At 45.9% G+C, this 18,630-nt stretch overlaps 1 protein-coding gene across 1 annotated transcript in view; it reads right to left on the bottom strand.

Moving 5' to 3' along the window:
• Shank2 (SH3 and multiple ankyrin repeat domains 2) overlaps nt 1-18,574 on the bottom strand; it is a 511,573-nt gene extending 492,999 nt beyond the window's left edge. Inside the window, exon 1 of the mRNA XM_010635716.3 lies at nt 18,351-18,574. The gene's annotated coding sequence lies outside the window, so the exon portion shown is untranslated. The remainder of the gene's footprint in view (nt 1-18,350) is intronic.
• Nucleotides 18,575-18,630: the final 56 nt, after the last annotated feature.

Raw genomic sequence — 18,630 nt, 5'->3', positions numbered from 1 at the left:
AGAATAAAGGGAAAAATAAAGATATTCTCAGTTGAAGGTGAACTGAAAGAACTGTTTGCCAATAGATCTGTTCTAAAAGAATGGCTAAAGAAATCTCTCCAAAAAGAAACAAGAGAGGCAAGGCTGGAACATCACAAAGAATACAGTAGGTTAAAAAAAAAGGTACATATAAGAAGCTTTCCTTCCCTTTTCAAGTTTCCTAAATTATGCTCAGCATTATAACATATAACATATTCTTATGTGTTTCTAAATGGACATAGAGGAAATATTTTACAATAATGAATGGGGGAAGATAAAGATTCATAAAAGGAATACATTTTACTTGAATTAGTATCACAGTAATGGTGATAAAGTTAGATATATATGACATAATGCCCAGAGCAACCACTTAAAAAGCTATTAAAAGAAATGCACTCGAAAACACTACTGAATACAAACAAATCAAAATAGAATGCAAATACAAGGGGAAAAAATGAGAACCAAGACCTGCCATGTAGAGGTACAAGATCCTAACAATGAATGTAACTGTACTGTATCCCTAAAATGTACTAATAAACTCAATTTAAAAAATAGAATGCAAATAAAGTATGCAAATAAGCCACATGCAGGTAAGAAAAAGAAAAACCTGAAAGAACATAAGCCTTAACATATCAATAATTGCAATATATATAAATGGTCTAAATATACCAATTAAAAGAGAGAGAAAGAGGGTGAAACAACAGATTTTAAAAGACACATTTATGAGGTCTATAACACACTGACATTGGCAAGATGAAAGTAAAAGGATGGAAAATATATTATACAAACATAATTCAAGGGCAAGCAAGCATGGCTATATTAATATTAGGTAAAGTAGACTTCAGGGACAAGGAAAATCACCACAGAGAACATTGAAAATGATAAAAGGGCAATGTGAAGGAGAAGATCTACACTTATATTTGGAGACTTCAACAAATCTCTTGACAACTGACAGAACAGACAAGACAGGGATATCAGCCAGGTAACAGAAGAACTCAACACCCCCAACCAAGGGAAGTGTTTATAGAATATTCCACCCAACAACAGAATATACATTCTTTTTCATTGCTTATGGTCATTTGTGGCACTGAATGTACATCTCAGAAATGATGAGGAGTCTCAGATCAGTTTCAACTTCCACCTTAAGAAGCTAGAAAAAGGAGAGCAAAATTTGTGCAAGTATTTGAGGCAAGATAGATAGAACTAAAGGACTTTGCATTAAATGAAATGAGCCAGGCATGGAAGACTAGTCCTATATGGTCTTATTTGCAGAAATGAAGACAGATGATCCTCTAGAAGCAGAGAGTAGAACAGAGTTCAGTAGAGGCTAGGGAGGATAGGAAGTCCAGAAATAGTGAGGAGGAGAACAGGTACCAAAACACAGGGGATGGGGAGAGTAGCCCTAAGGTTAGACAGTACAAGGTACAACACAAACTATTTTCTACATAATTAAACTAAACACTTAATATTACAAAATTACCAGAGATTTTGAAGGTTCCCAATACACAGATATGATAATATGTGAAGAGACAGAAATGCTGATTGACCTGATTTGATCACAGCACACTATGTACGTGTGCTGAGTTATACTGCACCTCATAAAGGAATAAAAATGTCAATTAAATCATCTTTTGTACCAGGGATCAAACTCGGGTCCTTGTGCTTGTGAGGCAGGCTGGTGGAACCATTGAGCTAAATCCCTTGCTCGATTACATCATTTTTAAATGCAAGAACACAAGAACAGAAAAAATTAAAAATGATAATACACAAAATTCAGTGAAACAATGTGAAAATCAAATTAACAAAACCCTAGCAAGATGGATAAAGAGAAAAGGGAAGCCAAGCTGACCCACACAAGAAGGCCTCACCACAGACACCAAGACCAGCTCCACACACGTACATTTGACAATATGGACAAAATAGGCTTAATTGTTCAAAAACTAGAAACTATTATAACTGGCCCAATATGAACAGGTAATTTGAATACTTCCATGTAACTACTAAGGAAATTGTGTACAACTTTGAGTTTTATAAGAAAAATAAATTTCCAAACCCATATGGTTTTATTGGGCAGTAAAGGATTAAAAGAAGACTTGATACCAACTCTATATTATCCCTGCCAGAAAACAGAAGAGGCAACATCACTTTCCACTTCATTATGTGGAGCAAATAATACCCTGATACTCATGCAGTTGTGACATAGTCAGAGACCGCTGTGGGGATGAGAAATAGACGGAATTCTGGGCCATACTTCTACTCATCAAAAGCATGATTTGCATATTCTTCTGGGACAGTCAGCCATTTGTGCTAAGGAGCATGACTCTTTACTTGTGCCTAAAGATGCCCAGTAGGTAACTAAAAGCAGAACAAAGCCTGACCTTCACTTTGTATCCTTTGTTACTGTAAATCTTGGGTCAATTTTTTCCTCATCTGTACTTAGGGTGTTCTGATCATTTAGGGACTCTGGCTGGTCAGAGTTGAAAAGCCCTGAATTTACACGATCTCATTCCTCTTCAAGATTGAGGACACCAAGATTAGAGGTTTACAGGAACAATCAGCTACACCCACAAGTCCATTTCTACTAAACCATGCTAGCTGGCAACAATACCGGGTCTTAGGAAAGGAATCAAAGAAGATCCAAATAAATGGAGAGAGAAGCTCTGTTCACGGATTGGAAAACTCAATACAACATGTCAGTTCTTCTCAAACTGAACCAAAGGCTAAACACAACTCAAAACTCTCAGCAAGACAGTTATGTAGATATAGACACCATAGTTCTAAATTTTACATGGCAAGGCAAAGGAGCAAGAATTAACTACAACAATTTGCAAAAGAACAACAAAGCAAGGATTGGATTACCCCATTCCAGGCTTATTATTTAGCTACAATTAGTGGGACTGCCTAGCTCTGGTGCAGGGAGAAGGACATAGAAACAGAATGCAACAGAACTCCCATACAAAACACACCAAGAAACGCAGCTAGCTTCTGGCAAAGGTACCAGCAGGGTTCAAAGGGGTAGGGGTGTCTTTACAAAAAATAGCAATGGAGCAGCCAGACAGCCAGAGGAAAAATAATGAATTGCAACCTAAGTTACATGCCTTCTACAACCATTAACTCACAGTGAATCATGGCCTTACGCATAGAATTGAAAAACCTTTAGAAAAAACATAAAATATTCAGGATCTAGGATCAGGCAATGCATTCTTAGACTTGATGCTAGAAGTATAATTCACACACAGAAAAACTTCTCAGCAGGACCTCATCAAGCTTAAAAACCTCAACTCTGTAAAGGACCCTAGTAAGACAACAGAGACAAACCATAGAATGGGAGGAAATGTTTGCAAACTACACATATAACAAAGGCCTGTTTCTATAATAAAGAACTCACAAAACTCAGTGGTAAAAATAAAAATCACAACAATCCAACTAAAACATGGGCAAAAAAGTTGAGGTATTTTACAAAAGAGGAAATACAGATGGCAAAAAAAGCATATGAAAAAATGTTCATTGTTGACTACTAAAATGCAAATTAAAATGAGATTACTATACACCTATGCAAACAGTTAAAATTTTTGAAAAAAAACCTTTCATTGCTTGGTGGGGAAAAAAAAAACAGAGAAACTGGATCACTCACATATTGCTTGTGGGAAAATAAAATGGTACAGCTACTCTGGAAAACGGCATGGTGGTTTCCTAAAAACCTAAGCATGCAACTATCTTATGAGTGCAAGACAACACTCCAGACATCCATTCCAGAGAATTGAAGGTCTTTCTGTTCACAAGAGAACCTGCAAACTCATGATTCCAGCAGCTTTACTCAGCACAGCCCAAAACTGCAAGCAACCCAGACAGCTAGAAAGGGTGGACTCAAACAATATGGAACACTGTTCTACAGTAAAGAGGAAAGAATTACTGACATTTGACAACCTGGACAAATTTCCAGAGTGGTATGCTGAACTAGAGAAAGAGACGGAGAGGGGCCTATCCCATATGACTCCATTCTGAACGATTAAGCAAAATGACAAGATTATAGAAAAGGAGAGTATATCCATAGCTGCCAGAGTTAAGGGGCTTATGGAGTGGAAGGAAGTGTGCAGTGATGATAGAGTAACAGGAGGGGTCCCTGTGATGGGTGTGTGACTTTCACAGTATCGGTGTCAATGTTCTGGCTGTTACACTATGCAGCACAGTTTCCTAAGATAAGAGTTCCTAAAATAAAAAGGTTAATTATCTGAAAAAGTACAATGCAGAAAATTAGAAATCCACAGAGAGTTACCACACCAGCCAGCAATTCCACTCCTAGGCATCTACCTAAAAATAACAAAACATATGTCCACACGAAACTGGGCACAAGAATGTTGGCTGCAGCACCCTTCATGGTGCCAAAAAGACAGGCATCCCAAGTGTCCACCAGCTGATTAGTGGACAGATGCAGTGGTTTATTCATATTGCTATGACTTGAGTCTTAAGTGTCTCTCAAGGTCCATGTGTTAAAGGACAGATTCTCAGGGTGTAGCTGTTGAGAGTTGCTGTGGACCTTCACGAGAGGGCTAGAGACCATCAGAGGCGTGCCCTCTATAAGGACTTTAAGAGCCTGGTTTCTCCATGTTTTCCTCTCTCCCTGCTTCCTGGTTCATGGTGTGAGTAGTTTGCTCTACCATGTACCCACAAACCACCTTTGCCATTTGGCACCTTCACCAGAGGGGCCCAAAATGGAGCCTCCTGATCTTGGACTGGGACCTCCAGAACTGTGATCTAAATAAACGTTTCCTCTTTATGAGTTAATTGCCTCTGGTGTTTTGTTGTAGTAACAGGAAGCTGACTGATATACTTGCCCAACAGAGAATAACCAAATTAGGGAATTATTTTATAATGTCAGCCTTCAGAAGTCTATTTTTACAATTGCTCATCACTGTGACAGGGGCAAAATCAGAACTATAAGCATTCTAACATGGTTCTGTAGCTCTTCAGAAACATCCTAGGAATAAAGTGGCCCAGTATTCTGGGCTTCTAGTCAACCCACCAGATCCAGCCCACCAGACGCAAGGCTCAGGGCCTGTTTCCTGAAGGCCAATAGAGAGAGGATAACTTCTGCCAGTCTGCATTCTAGTTAATTCCACATCCTCTCCTGTCACAGAGCTCACCCCTCGACTCCTGGGATGGGAGAAGTGTGTGTGGGCCTCCCACACACAGAAGAGTCACACTGTCCCCTTAGGCAGGGAAACAGTCAAGCAGCCTGTGTGCTGAGGGCCCTTCTGGGGCTGAGCACCAGAATCTCTCAAAGGAAGCAAAGTAAATATTAAAAGGCATGTGAACAAGGGTCTACAGGAACCTGGATCCCAGCAGCCAGAGTCCAACAAAAGCCAGTACAGCCTTCATGGGAACAGGGTTGGGAAGAAGCTCTCTAAGAATCAGAGAAAATGCAATTCAGAGTGCAAGACCCTCTCACCAGGATAGGCAGACACCAGGCAGCATAGAACCTGTAAGCATGGGGTCCAGGAGCTGCTGGGGGTGTGACAGGGTATGACACCAGACAGCAGTGGGGCTGATCCAAGGAAGCGTGCCTGGGAACTCCAATCTGGGCAACTTCTTGAACAAGTCACTTGGACAAGAAAATCCCTGCAGCAGTAGGAAAGATTGTGGGGCTGGGAATAGTTCAGAGGTACATGTGAGGAGAGCGGGTGAAATGGAACTCGCCATCCGCAAACTCTACACAGCTGTTACAATATATAAACGTGAGCTCTATGACTCAGTATGGACTTCTCAGATAGCTACCAAAGTTTCCAGGAGCAGGAAGCACCCTGATGAACCCTCTAACACCCTACACAGGCCACCAAGGTCCCAGCAGACCAATAATTAAATAGCTCCAACGTGGACTGCTGGTGGGTTGAACAACCCTGCTCCCCTCCAACATACTGATATTTACACGAGGCAGCCAGAAGGACCCTACCAGTCAAGGAATGGCACTGTGCAAAAGCCACTTCCTCGCTCCTGTGCTACTCTCTCCATGAGCACCATGGTGGGGGTGCAGCCCTAGGCCTGGTCTGGACTGAACTCTCAAAGGTGAGGCTTCCCACCAGACCTCCAGGACCCAGACTGGCCTCCCTGGAGGATACCGGATGTAGAGAAGAGCCACGCCTTGCAATCGCCCACACACCAGTCAGCCTGCTTTGTTCTCAGACCCAAAAAGAAGGGAGGTTCTTTCCATGTAAAGGCAGCGAGTTGGCAGGAGGGGATCTCCGCTGAGGAATCCAAGCCTATATGGGCCTGAGGCTGAGCAGTTTAGAAAACTCTTGAGACTCAAGACATCTGTGTGACCATGCACACAGCACCACAGCCAAAATGTGGCAGCAACCAAGTGTCTACAGATGGACAGATGGGTAGACAATGCAGTCAGTCTATCCACACAATGGTTTATTATTACTCAGTCTTAAAAAGGAAGGGAACCTTGACACACTACAATATGGATCAACCTTGAATGCACTATGCTCAGTGAAATAAACCAGGTACATGCAACAAATATTACACGATTCCACTAATATGAGGTCTCACAAGAGTCAGATTCATAGAGACAAAGTAAGATGGGAGTGTCAGGGGCTGGGGAGGAGAAGGTGAGTCGATGTTTAATGGGGTCAGAGATTTAGTTTGAGAAAATGAGAACATCATGGAGGTGGAGAAAGCAGATGGTGAATGTGCACCACTGAACTGTGCACTTAATGATGGTTAAGATGGCAAGTTGTTTAGATAGATATAATATATACGCCATAATTTTTTAAATCTAACAATAGAAAACAAGCTTGAATGAAAAAATGGGACATTATAAGATAGTATCAAAATTTAAAACTTTCATACTTCAAAGGATGCCATTAAAGCAAAAACAATCCACAGAAGGAGAGGAAATATCGAATTATGTATCTGGTCTAGAATACATAAACAATTCTCATCTATAAATAACAAAAAGACATGAGCTGGGCGTGGTTGTGCACGCCTGTAGTCCCAGCACTCGGGAGGCTGAGGCAGGAGGATCGCTGTGTTCGATACCATAATCCACAGAAGGAGAGGAAATATCGAATTATGTATCTGGTCTAGAATACATAAACAATTCTCATCTATAAATAACAAAAAGACATGAGCTGGGCGTGGTTGTGCACGCCTGTAGTCCCAGCACTCGGGAGGCTGAGGCAGGAGGATCGCTGTGAGTTCGATACCAGCCTGGGCTACATAGTGAGTTCCAGGTCAGTCTCACCTACACAGTGAGACCCTGTCTCAAAAAACAAACAAACAAAAAATAATAATAATAACAAAAAGACAAAAAAAGCAATTAAAAATGAGTAGTGAATATTTCCCCAAGGAACATACCAAAGTTTCTAACACACACCTGAAAAGATGCTTTATATCATTAGCCCCAAGAGAAATACAAATCAGAAATACAACAAGAGGGACCAAGAGTGTGCCTCAGTGGTACAGTGCTTATTTGATGTATTTGGGCCCTGGATCCAATCCCCAGCCCTGAAAGAAAAAAAAAAACAAAACTAACCAGATCCCACATCACACCCATCAGGATGGCTATAATCAAAAGGAGAGCTAATAAGTGTTGGTGAGGTTGTGGAGAAATTGGTATCCTTGGACACTGCTGCTGGGCAGGTAAAATGGTTCTTCCACACTGGAGAATCTTGGCAGCTCCTCAAAAGGCTGAACATAGAATTATCACAAGCTCCACAATCTCACTCCTGAGTAAACTCTCGAGAGAAATAAAGAAACCATGTCTACCTGAAAACGTGTATGTGAATAGTCACAGCGGGAAGATTCATAACAGTCAAACAGTGGGGGAAAATCACATGTTTACATGATGAATGGATACATTAAACTGGTTTCATTCACACAACAAGTGGAAGAGAAAGGAATGAAGTGCTGACTCATACTACAACACAGGCAAGCCTTAAAAACATCGTGTTAAGTGCAAGCCGCTAGCCACAGTGGACCATGGAGAGCGAGTCTATGAAACGTCCAGAGTAGGCGAAGCCTAAGATACAAAGTACATCCTTTTGGGGTGCTCAGAGCACTGTAAAGGAGCAACAACAGCCCTCAGCTCTGTGAATATGCTATAGTTATTGAACTGTGCTTTTTAAATGGGTGGTTGGCAGCCAGGCCTGGAGATACACACCTGTAATCCCAGCACTCTCGGAGCCTGAGGCAGGATTGCACATTCCAGCCCAGCCTAAGTAATTTAGCGAGACTCGGAATATCAGTGAATGAATGAATGGATGGGAATGCAGATGAAAGTGAAGGGCCTAGGTTAGATCCCCAGTATGGCGATAAATGAAAAAAAAATGAAAGGGTGATATGTACGGTATGTACATTATATATTAATAAATGATATATATATATACATGCACATACCTGTATGTGTATATGCACATACACGTATATGTATGTGTGTCTACATGTATATTTTGAAAGATTAGGCAGTACCCAACACATTCACCCTCATCAGCACCTGATTGGTATGTGGTGAGCACATTCCAAGCAATGGGGACATCCTAACAAACAGGACAGATGGATAAGACCTCCACCCTGGAATAAAGACCTTCCGCAGGGAAGCAGGCAGGTAACAAGTGCCGGAGCACACTGAGTCCAGGTGTGAGTTATCAAGGAAGCAGATTAGGAAAAGCAGAGCACAAACAAAGGGACAGATCTCTGCAGTCTCCGTCCCTCCACCCACCACTCTCCCAGCCCTGTGTCCATCCCCAAGGGTGTCGAGAGAGAGCCCTGCCCAGAAAAGAGGCAGGGGCCTCACTCTCCCAGAAAAGAGGCAGGGCAGGACCTACTGTTCTAATCCCATCCCACACACAGGTTACCAAAGGACTGACTGAACAATTTAACATGAATCCCGGTCACCAGGGACAGTTCCTTCCCAGCTTCTCCCTCAGCCTCCATCCTGACCCCACCCAGAAGAAGGAGCAGGAACTGTCCTGCCAGCCAAGACAGAGTCCAGCTTCTCCTTGTAAGTTCACCTTCCTTATGGCCACCACTTATCTGGCTGGAAACACAGGCCCTCTTACCGATAGGACAAGAAGTCATAAAAGAAGCTACAAAGGCCAATGAGAGCACAGCCTAGCCACGGACAACTCAATAACACAGTGCTGCAGGTCTAAACCAGGGCAAGCCTTGTCTGCCACCAAAAACCGACAACAGAATTTAAGCCACATATAACCCCAAGGCTCAGACTCCACTCTTCTCCATTTCATATACCCAGACAAGGCACAGAGATTCTCTTTTCCAACAGAGTGGCTGGGGCAATTAAATGAAAAAAAAGATCCACACTGAGCCGGCATGTAGCAGGTGCTCAGTTGCATACCTGATGAATGAGCATTTCTGGTGATTCTGTTAACAGGAACTTATTCATTCAACACATGTTTATCCAGACACAATGCCTACTACTAACAAATTCCCAGTGTGCTCAGTGCTGAGCCTTAGTCTGCTGAAAAGCATACGGCTGGATAAGAAGATGCTGGGGTCTCCAGCTACCATCTGTTCTGTGATTCCCAAAGCTCAAGTGTTCTCAAGGGCCACCCTTAAATTCTGTGGACACTGTGCTGAGCTGGGATAGTTCTTCCTCTGATGAGGTCCCCAGAAGTGCTGGTTGCACCTCCCACTGCTACGGATGACACGAGCAGCCTGGGGAGAGCATCAGTGTGGATTTTGCTGGGCCCTTTCCTATCCCCATGCTCCTCTTCCCAGCTCTCAGGGATAGTCATACACTTTTCCCATCCCCAAAACCACCAGCCAGGCTCTACCTGAACCCCCAACCCAGCAGAATCAGGTGGGCTGAGAACCAAGCCAGAGGATGATGAGGGTCTAACAGGCAGCAGGCCACATACCAGGTACCACCACCTCTCTCTTACCAGGCCTCCCAGACAGGTGCTACCTCGTGTAGGAATGAATATTGAGGCCATCTTCCCTCTCTGGATGACGGGTCACAGAACAAGAATGACAGTCCAACGTCACACACAGGGAGCTCCGGGGCCATGGCCTAGAATGGCCTCTCTCCATAGCTCACAGGAGCTGCTTGGTGCCCTGTCACTGCTGGACAACTTAGCTTTTGGTCATGTCACAATACACCATGTCACAATGTACTTGCTTTGGTGTTCTTTTCTAGTTTCTTACATCTGTATGTTAATTTCCTTCCCAAGATTTGGGGTGTTTTCAGCCATAATTTCTTTGAATAAATTTCCTGATCAAAGTCAAACATGGAGAGAACTTGGAATGCAGAAAAAGTGATTCCTTCCATACAAGGGAACCTCCATATGACTACTAGTAGATTTTTCAGGACAAACCCTGCAGGCCAGGAGCACATGGGATGAGATATGAAAGGCACTGAAAGGTAATCAAAAAATGAACAAAGAAAACGCCTGCCAGCCAAAAATACGATGTATAGCAAAAGTGCCTTTTGGAGATGAAAATGATATAAAAACATTCCTAGACAAATAAAAGCTGAGAGAATTCATCATCAGCACTAACTTGCAGGAAATATTAAAGGGAGCTCTCCAAGGTGACGTGGAAGAACACTAGAAAACAACATTGAAACAGCCGGGCATGGTGGCGGGTGCCTATAATCCCAGCACTCAGGAAGCTGAGACAGGAGGATCGCTGTGAGTTCGAGACCATCCTGGGCTACATAGTGAGTTCCAGGTCAGTCTCAACTACATAGTGAGACCTCTGTCTGAAAAAAAAAACAGCAGCATTTATAGCATAAGTATAAAACACACTAGAAAAATGCAAATATGCATACTCAGTCTGCATTATTGTAGTAGTGGAGGATAAATCACCTTTAATTCTAGGAAAAAAGTTAAAAGACAAAAAAGTATTCTTAAGACATGTGAATACTATAGATGTAAACTGTGACAAGAGTAACCAAGTGTATTGGAAGAAAGAAGTTCAAGTACTGAATTTTGTGATTCAATGTATCAGCTTACATTAGGCTGCTACAATTAGAGGATATTTTGTATTTGCCCTTAAACTAACCATACATGTATGCACTTACGGAACATACAATAGACCTTTGAGAATAAAGTTTCCTGCCCAATCCCAGCTCCAGGTATCGATGGGTTAGCTGCCTGCCTTCCCTGAGCTCACATCTGGTTGTTGAATAACGCTGCCTCCCAGGGACGGAGGTCTCCCGTGCACTATTCTGTCTCTTCTTCTGGCCCCTGATCCCACAGCTGTCCAGCGGGGCCTCCCCAGACTCTGTAGCAGCTCCTGCCCCATCCAGTCTCCCAAGTTGAGTCCCTCTATTCACATGAGAAATCATTATTCACATGCCCCCATTCACACTGCCAGGCTGTGTGGCTACAGCCGCCCCCACCTGGTCAGGGCCCCGTATCCACAGCACAGTCCTGCTCCCTGCCTCCTCGTCACTGCCCAGGCTCCTGTCACCCAGCCTAGGGACAACCTTTCCCTCCCACTCATCCCACAAATACCTCTTGTGCTCCTGTCCCACTGCATGTGCACCCCACTCTGCAGCCCACCGGCCCTCGGCTTGTGTCTCCTCAACCTCCTGAGGCCCCACTGGGCTTCCTTGACTCGCAGCCCGGAAGACGGCCCTGCACGCTCACAATGCTACAGATACTGAGTCAGAGGGCTTGTTTGTTCTCAGGGTGAGAATCAGCTGCAGACCGTCTAGAATTCCAACTGAATTTCACAAGTCTTAAAAGGTGAGAAAAGGGATATAGACAGTTCAAAACATTCACCTAGCTGCATGGAAAAAGTGGCTTTCGAGTCCAAACCCTGTCCATGAGGCTGGGCCTATGCTCCCTCTAACAGCTCTCAATGTGTAGTTTGAAGAATCCTAAGGATTTCCCCAAGGCCGCTGCAGAGGAAATGACACCAAAACTTTTTATAGATTCAACTGTTGTTTCACTCTCATTCTCTCCCATGTATAGTCGTACTGTCCAGAAATCACATAATACGTGATATCACAACAGACCGATGATCCAAGCAGAGATATCAAGCCAGACAGCATGAGCTTTTGCAAAAAACACACAAAACACCACTGTCTTCTTAGTACTTTTCTTGTTTTAGAAAAAAATTGGAGATTTTTGGTTTGCTTTAAATATTCCTTTTGGGGCGTGTTTCTTCAAACAAATGTTAGTTATGTTATATGTAATGAGTTTATTATTTTTAAATACATTTAATACTGTTTGTGGCATTGGGGGTTGTGGCCAGGGCCTGTGCAATGAGCTACATCCACATCTCTTTCTATCTTTTGAGACAAGGTCTCGCTAAGTCATGAAGTCACCCAGGCTGGGGCTTGAACTTAGATCTTTCTGTCCCATAGAGTGCTAGAATCACAGACATGCATCACTGTGGCCAGCTAATAAATACCTTTAAGTTCTCTTCTTAAATTCCCTATAAGACAAATATCAATAGACAAATGTACATATGCAAGAAGTTTCTGAGTCCCTAAAAATTCGTATTAGGCCAGTTGTGGTGGCACATGCCTGTAATCACTGCATTCTGAGCAGCTTAGGCAAAAGGATCTCAAGTCCTAGCCCAACCTGGGCAACTTCATAAGAACCTGTCTCAAAATAAAAAAAGGACTGGGGACATAGCTCAGTGGAATGGCCCTGGGTTCAATTCACAGTACCACAAAGTAAAAAAACAAACAAACAAAAAAACCAAAAAACCCTCTCCCAAGGCAGCCTTCAGAGCTTCATTTTGAAGACTGCTGTGCTGCCTGAAAGTAAGCAGGTTGACAGACTAGCATGTCCCCAAGATGACCTAGAGGCAGGTAAGGGGCTGGTGCATTATTCTGCACAGTGAAGCAGTGATCACCTGTTCTGGCCCAACCATGAGACCCTCGGTAAGGTCAGCCCACATCTGCTTTCTCAGTCTGTCGCTGGAAAAGGGCACAGTGGTCCCAGAGTCCATCCAGAACTGTGGTGGGGATGATGGTGGGGCAGCTCTGCATCAGGAAAGCAGTGAAGGCCAAGTGCCCATGGTCACCATCAGTATGATTTTCACAGTGTGCTGACCCACGAGGTCCACAAAGGAAAGCAAATGGAAGAGGGTAACTCTGAGAGCTTGCTGGGCTCATGGTGCCCCTGACACCCTTAAAGAGCAGGGTCTTGAGGGACAGTGGCCCAGGACATCTCATCCCTGCTCACAACACCCACCCAAGGCCAACTGAGGGCAGAAGCTATGTCTAAGGGAAGCCTGGCTTCCCACTATCACTGCAGAGTCACAAGCCCACCAGCTCGAAAAAAGCTAATGCATAACGTAATGGGCTTGGGGTCTACAGTGCCCTGGTGTCCTGACAGGCACATCTCCACTCCCGAACCTAGGCCGAAGTGTTCGTCCATCTCCCACCATCCCAAAGCTTTGTTAAAGACAGCCAGACTCTAAAGACAAAACAATCCGCAGGAGGGTCCTGTGCAGACCAGAGAGAAAACCCACCAGCACCCAGCAGCAGCATGAGCCACTTAAACTCCAGAGGCGTTCTCCACAGGGACCCCAAAGAGGCAAACAAACCAAAGGCAGGCGTTCCTGTTGCTTTAGCAACAGACCATGGTCCCAACTTCCCAGGATGTGATGAACACACATCGCTGCACTTCAAGGAGCTGTAGGAGCCATAGGAATCAGGAACGGGCATTTGTTCCCATTCCCATGTTTAGGGAATTATTAACAGCAAATCCTGGCTGGCTGTTAATGTCTCTAGGAATTCCATTCCCAGCCCCATCTGGACTCTGGGTTCACATTCCTTCACCATTTACCCACGGCCTTCACCCTACACTCCCTCGCACTCATTTGGTAAATAGCCTAAGTGTAATGATCCTGGCAGATCTGGGCATGTGCTGCCAGCCGTGGCCCCAAGAATGCAGTGCCAGCACTGGACCCAAATGGCCAGAGCTGCTCCTCTGTCTGCAATCTCCCAAGAAAGCCAGTCATTTGATGGCTTCTGTGAATTCTTATTGCTGAATGACACTGAAGGAGGCAAAGTCTGGAGCCAGGATGGGACAATGACCATGATGCTTTCTCATCGTCAGTATGTGCATCCACCACCACCGCTAGTCCCTAAGGCCTGCTCACAGGTGCCCCCCTGCAGGACTCTCCATGCTGAGGGATCAGCAGTGAATGTGCAGGAAATTCAAGGCTTGGAGGCCCACACTCCACCTCTCAGACCAGCCAGGGCAATCCTGAGCTCCTAGCCTATGTGGTCTGTGGGACTGAGCTCTGCCGGGGACAACGTGCACTCCATCTCCTGGGCTTCAGGCCTCCCATGACCCAATCCGTCTGTTTCTGCACTACTCCACTCGGCCTTCTTCAGGCCCTAGCTTCAAGCATCAAGCATCCAACAGAGCCCCCAGGAAGCAGCCAGGCAGACCCTGGGCCATTCCCCACTCTGGTAGCATCTGGGGCAGGACATCCTCAAATCTGCAGAGCAATCACGAGGCTCCAGGCTTAGAGGTCTGTGGACAGCTCAGGGGTGTCATCGTCTGTCACTATCTTCACCTAGGTGTCACTGCCCCAGGGTCCTACCAGGACCTTCTTTCAACTGTCCTGCTTCCTAAAAGCTTGAGGTTTCTCAAGGTGTTTTCCCGAACATTTGCAAACAGAATCCCTAGTGGACTTGAACATCAGCATTTCCCAGATGGGACCAGGAGCCTGTCTGCACAGCTGTGGCCCACCATTGAGGAGTTTGTGGCCAGATTTGACCCACATGTCCCCACTGCACTGCTCCCAAAAACCTAGGGAGAGGCCTGGACAATGCACACCCAAACACTGTCCTTGTCCTCCTTGGGCGCCAGGCCTCAGTTCAGCACTGGCATCTAGCAGTCAATCAAGGGAACCCTGCTTGTTGCTGCCGCTACCCAAAAACTCCCAGCAGCTGCCAGGCTTTTAAGAGCTTAATTCCCCAGGAAGTGATGTGTGTGCAGCAGGAACCCATCCCACAGTCGTGCAGCCAGAGTGACCCAGGTTGCTATTCCAGAGCCCTGGGCAGGTTCTGAGCACCGAGCATGGGCAGGCATGTTGCCCTACCCTTAAGACTAGAACTCCCTGTGGGGAAGGCTTATGTTAGAGCCCCGCCTGCCCCCACACCAGCCAAGACAATCTCAACATTCCCACAAGTGCCAGTGAGATACACATCAGCTGGTCAAACCAATTCCTGAACCTGCTTTCTGCAACAGCAAAAAATATCCCCCATCAAGAAATCTGATCAGACAGCAAGGCATGGTGGTATAAGCCTATAATACCAGCACTCTGGAAGCAGGAGTATCACAAGTTGGAGCCCAGTTTGAGCAATTTAGCAACAGCAACACCTTGTCTCAAAAAAATTTTTTTTAAAAATCAAAAAGGTCTAGAGCTGTGGCTCAGTGCAGAGGTGCTTGCTGAGTTCCATCACTAGTATGGGAAGGAGGGAGACGAAGAGAAAGGAAGAAATCTGATCAGAAACTGGTTTTTACCTGCTATCACTCAATTTCACACCTCAGAAACAAGACCACTAATCTTCTGTCTTCTGGTTGCACTTTTCGTGTTCTGATTCCTAGTAGCAGGGGAGCCTAAGGGCCCCTCCAGGAGCCCAGGGAGCAATCCCAGACCCTACATACTAGCATTGGGACCTACAAGAAGTGATTTCACTGCCCTGAGCCTTAGGATCCTGATCTGTAAAACAGGAATAGTAATCGACTCTCTCCTCAGGGTTTAGTGAGACTTCAGATAGCAAGAGCAGCTCACCATGGGGATACATGCCTATAATCACAGCTGTCCAGAGTACCACTCCAGAGGCTGAGGCAGGAGGATCACAAGCTCCAAGGCAACTTAGAGAGACCCTGTCTCAAAAGGCAGCAAGAGCAGAGAAAGCAGGGCTTTCACTTCCCGGCTGCTCACTATTATTATTGCACCTGCTGATTGTGCTCCCCCACACACCCTGGAACCAGGACTCTATCATTTCTGCCAAATGCGGCAGCCAGTCCCAGGAATGCAGTCAAACAACCCAGACCTCATCCAGCTGTTTTTATATTCCCTCCTGTACACACTCAGAAGACATTCACTGTGCTTTACAGTACCCAACAGATATTTCTATCACAAGCCCTTGGGCACATGCATTAACTGCCCAGCCACTCCTTTTTGTTCCCACCATCCTGGACACGCCCAGGGGCAGCAACCTACATTCAGCTGCAGGCCTGGAAGCCAGGAGCAGGCCCTTCAGTGATGATCTTGAGCCCATTTTGATGCAACATGCGGAGAAAGTCAAATATGCCCTTGGTCAGCTGTGCCAGCAGAATGGCAGGGCCCTGGTTTTAGGTGCTACAACCCTACACAAAGGTCACGGGGTCTGGGGTCACGGGAAGGTAGGTTCAATCTGTTCACAATCTCTCAGTATGTAATTCATTCACCCAGAGCCCAGAAGTGCTGCGGGGGGCAGTCCAAGGTGAAAAAGACAGACCTGTGTGTAGTATTCCCTTCTCCTCTGTGCCCCAAACTCCCTGACGGTCCAGGTAGAGTTTCAGGAAATTAATGAGGTCACTTGGATGAAGGCATCCCACAGGTTTCTGTGGTTAAGGATAACCACGGCCTCCTGAAAATGCTGTAAATGTCAATTCCCCCCAGCCAAATCCTCCTGGCTGCCCTAAAGAGCTGCTCTCAAACTCAGTAGGAAGCTCCTGGCAAGGAGACTTCAGGGGCCAAATGCTGTTGCCCACAGACACCCCAGGACTCCTAAGTGGGGGCACACCCCCAGACCCTACAGCAGCCCACACTGTTCCCCACTTTGGACAAGTCCCCATTATGCACTGGGGAGGGGACCCACAGGAACCCCAGAATGCTACCACTTAAGATCTCCATTACTACTCAGAAATAATGCAAGCATGCTGAGGAACTGTTTTTCTACAAAAGCCCACTCTTAGTGTATGTTATATAGGTCCATTCCTGGCTTAGTCTCAGTTTCACTTCCCTCATCACTCTGATGAAATATAAAATGCAATGCTGTCTTACAATCTCCTCATCTTCCTCTGGCCAGATTTCCTCATCGCTGAATCCAGCCTCAGTAATCCTGTCTCCTAAATAGCCAGCTCCCACCCTCCCACGGCCTGGACCAAGTCGCCTAAACTTGGTAGGGGGACCAAGACACCAGAAGGGGGCCACACTCACAATCCAGAGCAAGGACTGAATAAGCCTAGGAACATCTGGAAACTTATCTGTAAACAGGCTTGCTAAAGAAAAAGGTACTGGAGACAGTGGGGCAGAGATTCCCCCTCCCCATTCAGGATCTAAATGTGTTAAAAGCAGCCAAGGGTTGTCAACAGGGCCACCTGGGACCTGCCTTTGAAGCCAAAATCGACTTATTCATAAAGAGTTCTTTTGACACCTATATCCCAGCCTCCTTCATAGAGACCCAGAGAATGAACCGGCTTCCAACCATTTCCTCCTTCTTGGAAGTTTTCCTAGCATGACAATGGAACTCATTTCTTTGAGAACATTGCTCCCAGGAGTTTCAACATCCAGCCACTATTAAGACAGCCTCCCTTGACTGAAACAAGGGTCTCTCGTGCCCTCTTTAAGGAGTGACTTCTGGGGTAAAAGCTCACAGCTACCACCTATTAACCCTCCTTACAGCAGCCACATCCAATACACCTGCCTTAATTAACAGTACAAAGCTCCTCCACGCTAAGTGCCAGGCAATGGAAGATTCACTGCCTTGATGAGAGGCAGCCTTGCTGTGTCCCACAAGTGGCTGGAAGACTCGGGTCTCCAAATGCAAACGCCTCTGGACATCCGTACTCCCTCCTGCTACTTCTGAATGTGGACAGCAAAGCCCTGGATCCTCAGTGATCTCTGCTAGATTCCTAACCAGCAGAACCTCCCTGGGCTGTCCTGGAGGTGGAGGGTCAAATTCCAGGTAGAGATCAAACGGTCACCATTCCCTACAGGGACGTCCATAATTACCTCCCAGTTTCCAGGAACTCAACTTAATTAGCTGATTGACCTCATTTAGTGTTCAAACTTGAGTTTCAAAAGAGAAAGAGGTCACACACCTATCCAATTTGCTACCTCGAATTTCCACGTGGAAACCACGATAGTATTTTAGGACGGCCTTGGGGGCCTTCCAGGACCGTCCTGTGTCTACAGCCGTCACCCCCCCGCCCCCCCCCGACACACGTATTCTGGCCTAACCCTCCACCCGTTGACCCAACCACCTTCTCGGATTAGCCGCCCAGAGTCCCTTTAAAAGCCTGGCTGCCAAAATTCATGGTCACTAGAACCATTCCTCTGCCCCTCTGGGCGCCCCCAGCCCCACAGAAAACGAGAACCTCGCCCGCGAGCCTACCCACCCGGAACAGGAGGTCCACTCGCGGATGCACGGAAGGGCGCCGCACCTCGATTCCGGAACCCGGGCAGCGAGGTCGCACAGACGACCCCCACGCTCTCCAGGCCCTGACTGCGAGGTCCACGACACTCCAGGCACCCGGGAGGTGAGGTCTACCACGATCCCGGACCCTGGCGGTGAGGTCCCCTGCGCGCCTCACACCGGTAGCTCCTGGGAGAGGAAATCAACGCGCGAATCGCGAGTCGGTGGGTCGCACCTGCTGGTTCAGTCGGCGGCAAGTGCGC

The sequence above is a fragment of the Fukomys damarensis genome, unplaced genomic scaffold, assembly GCF_012274545.1.
Source record: "Fukomys damarensis isolate Sample0158 unplaced genomic scaffold, DMR_v1.0_HiC HiC_scaffold_27, whole genome shotgun sequence".
In the NCBI taxonomy this organism is placed as follows: Eukaryota; Metazoa; Chordata; class Mammalia; order Rodentia; family Bathyergidae; genus Fukomys; species Fukomys damarensis.
Note: the sequence above shows the minus strand (reverse complement) of the source record. Positions and strands in the feature narration are given on the sequence as shown.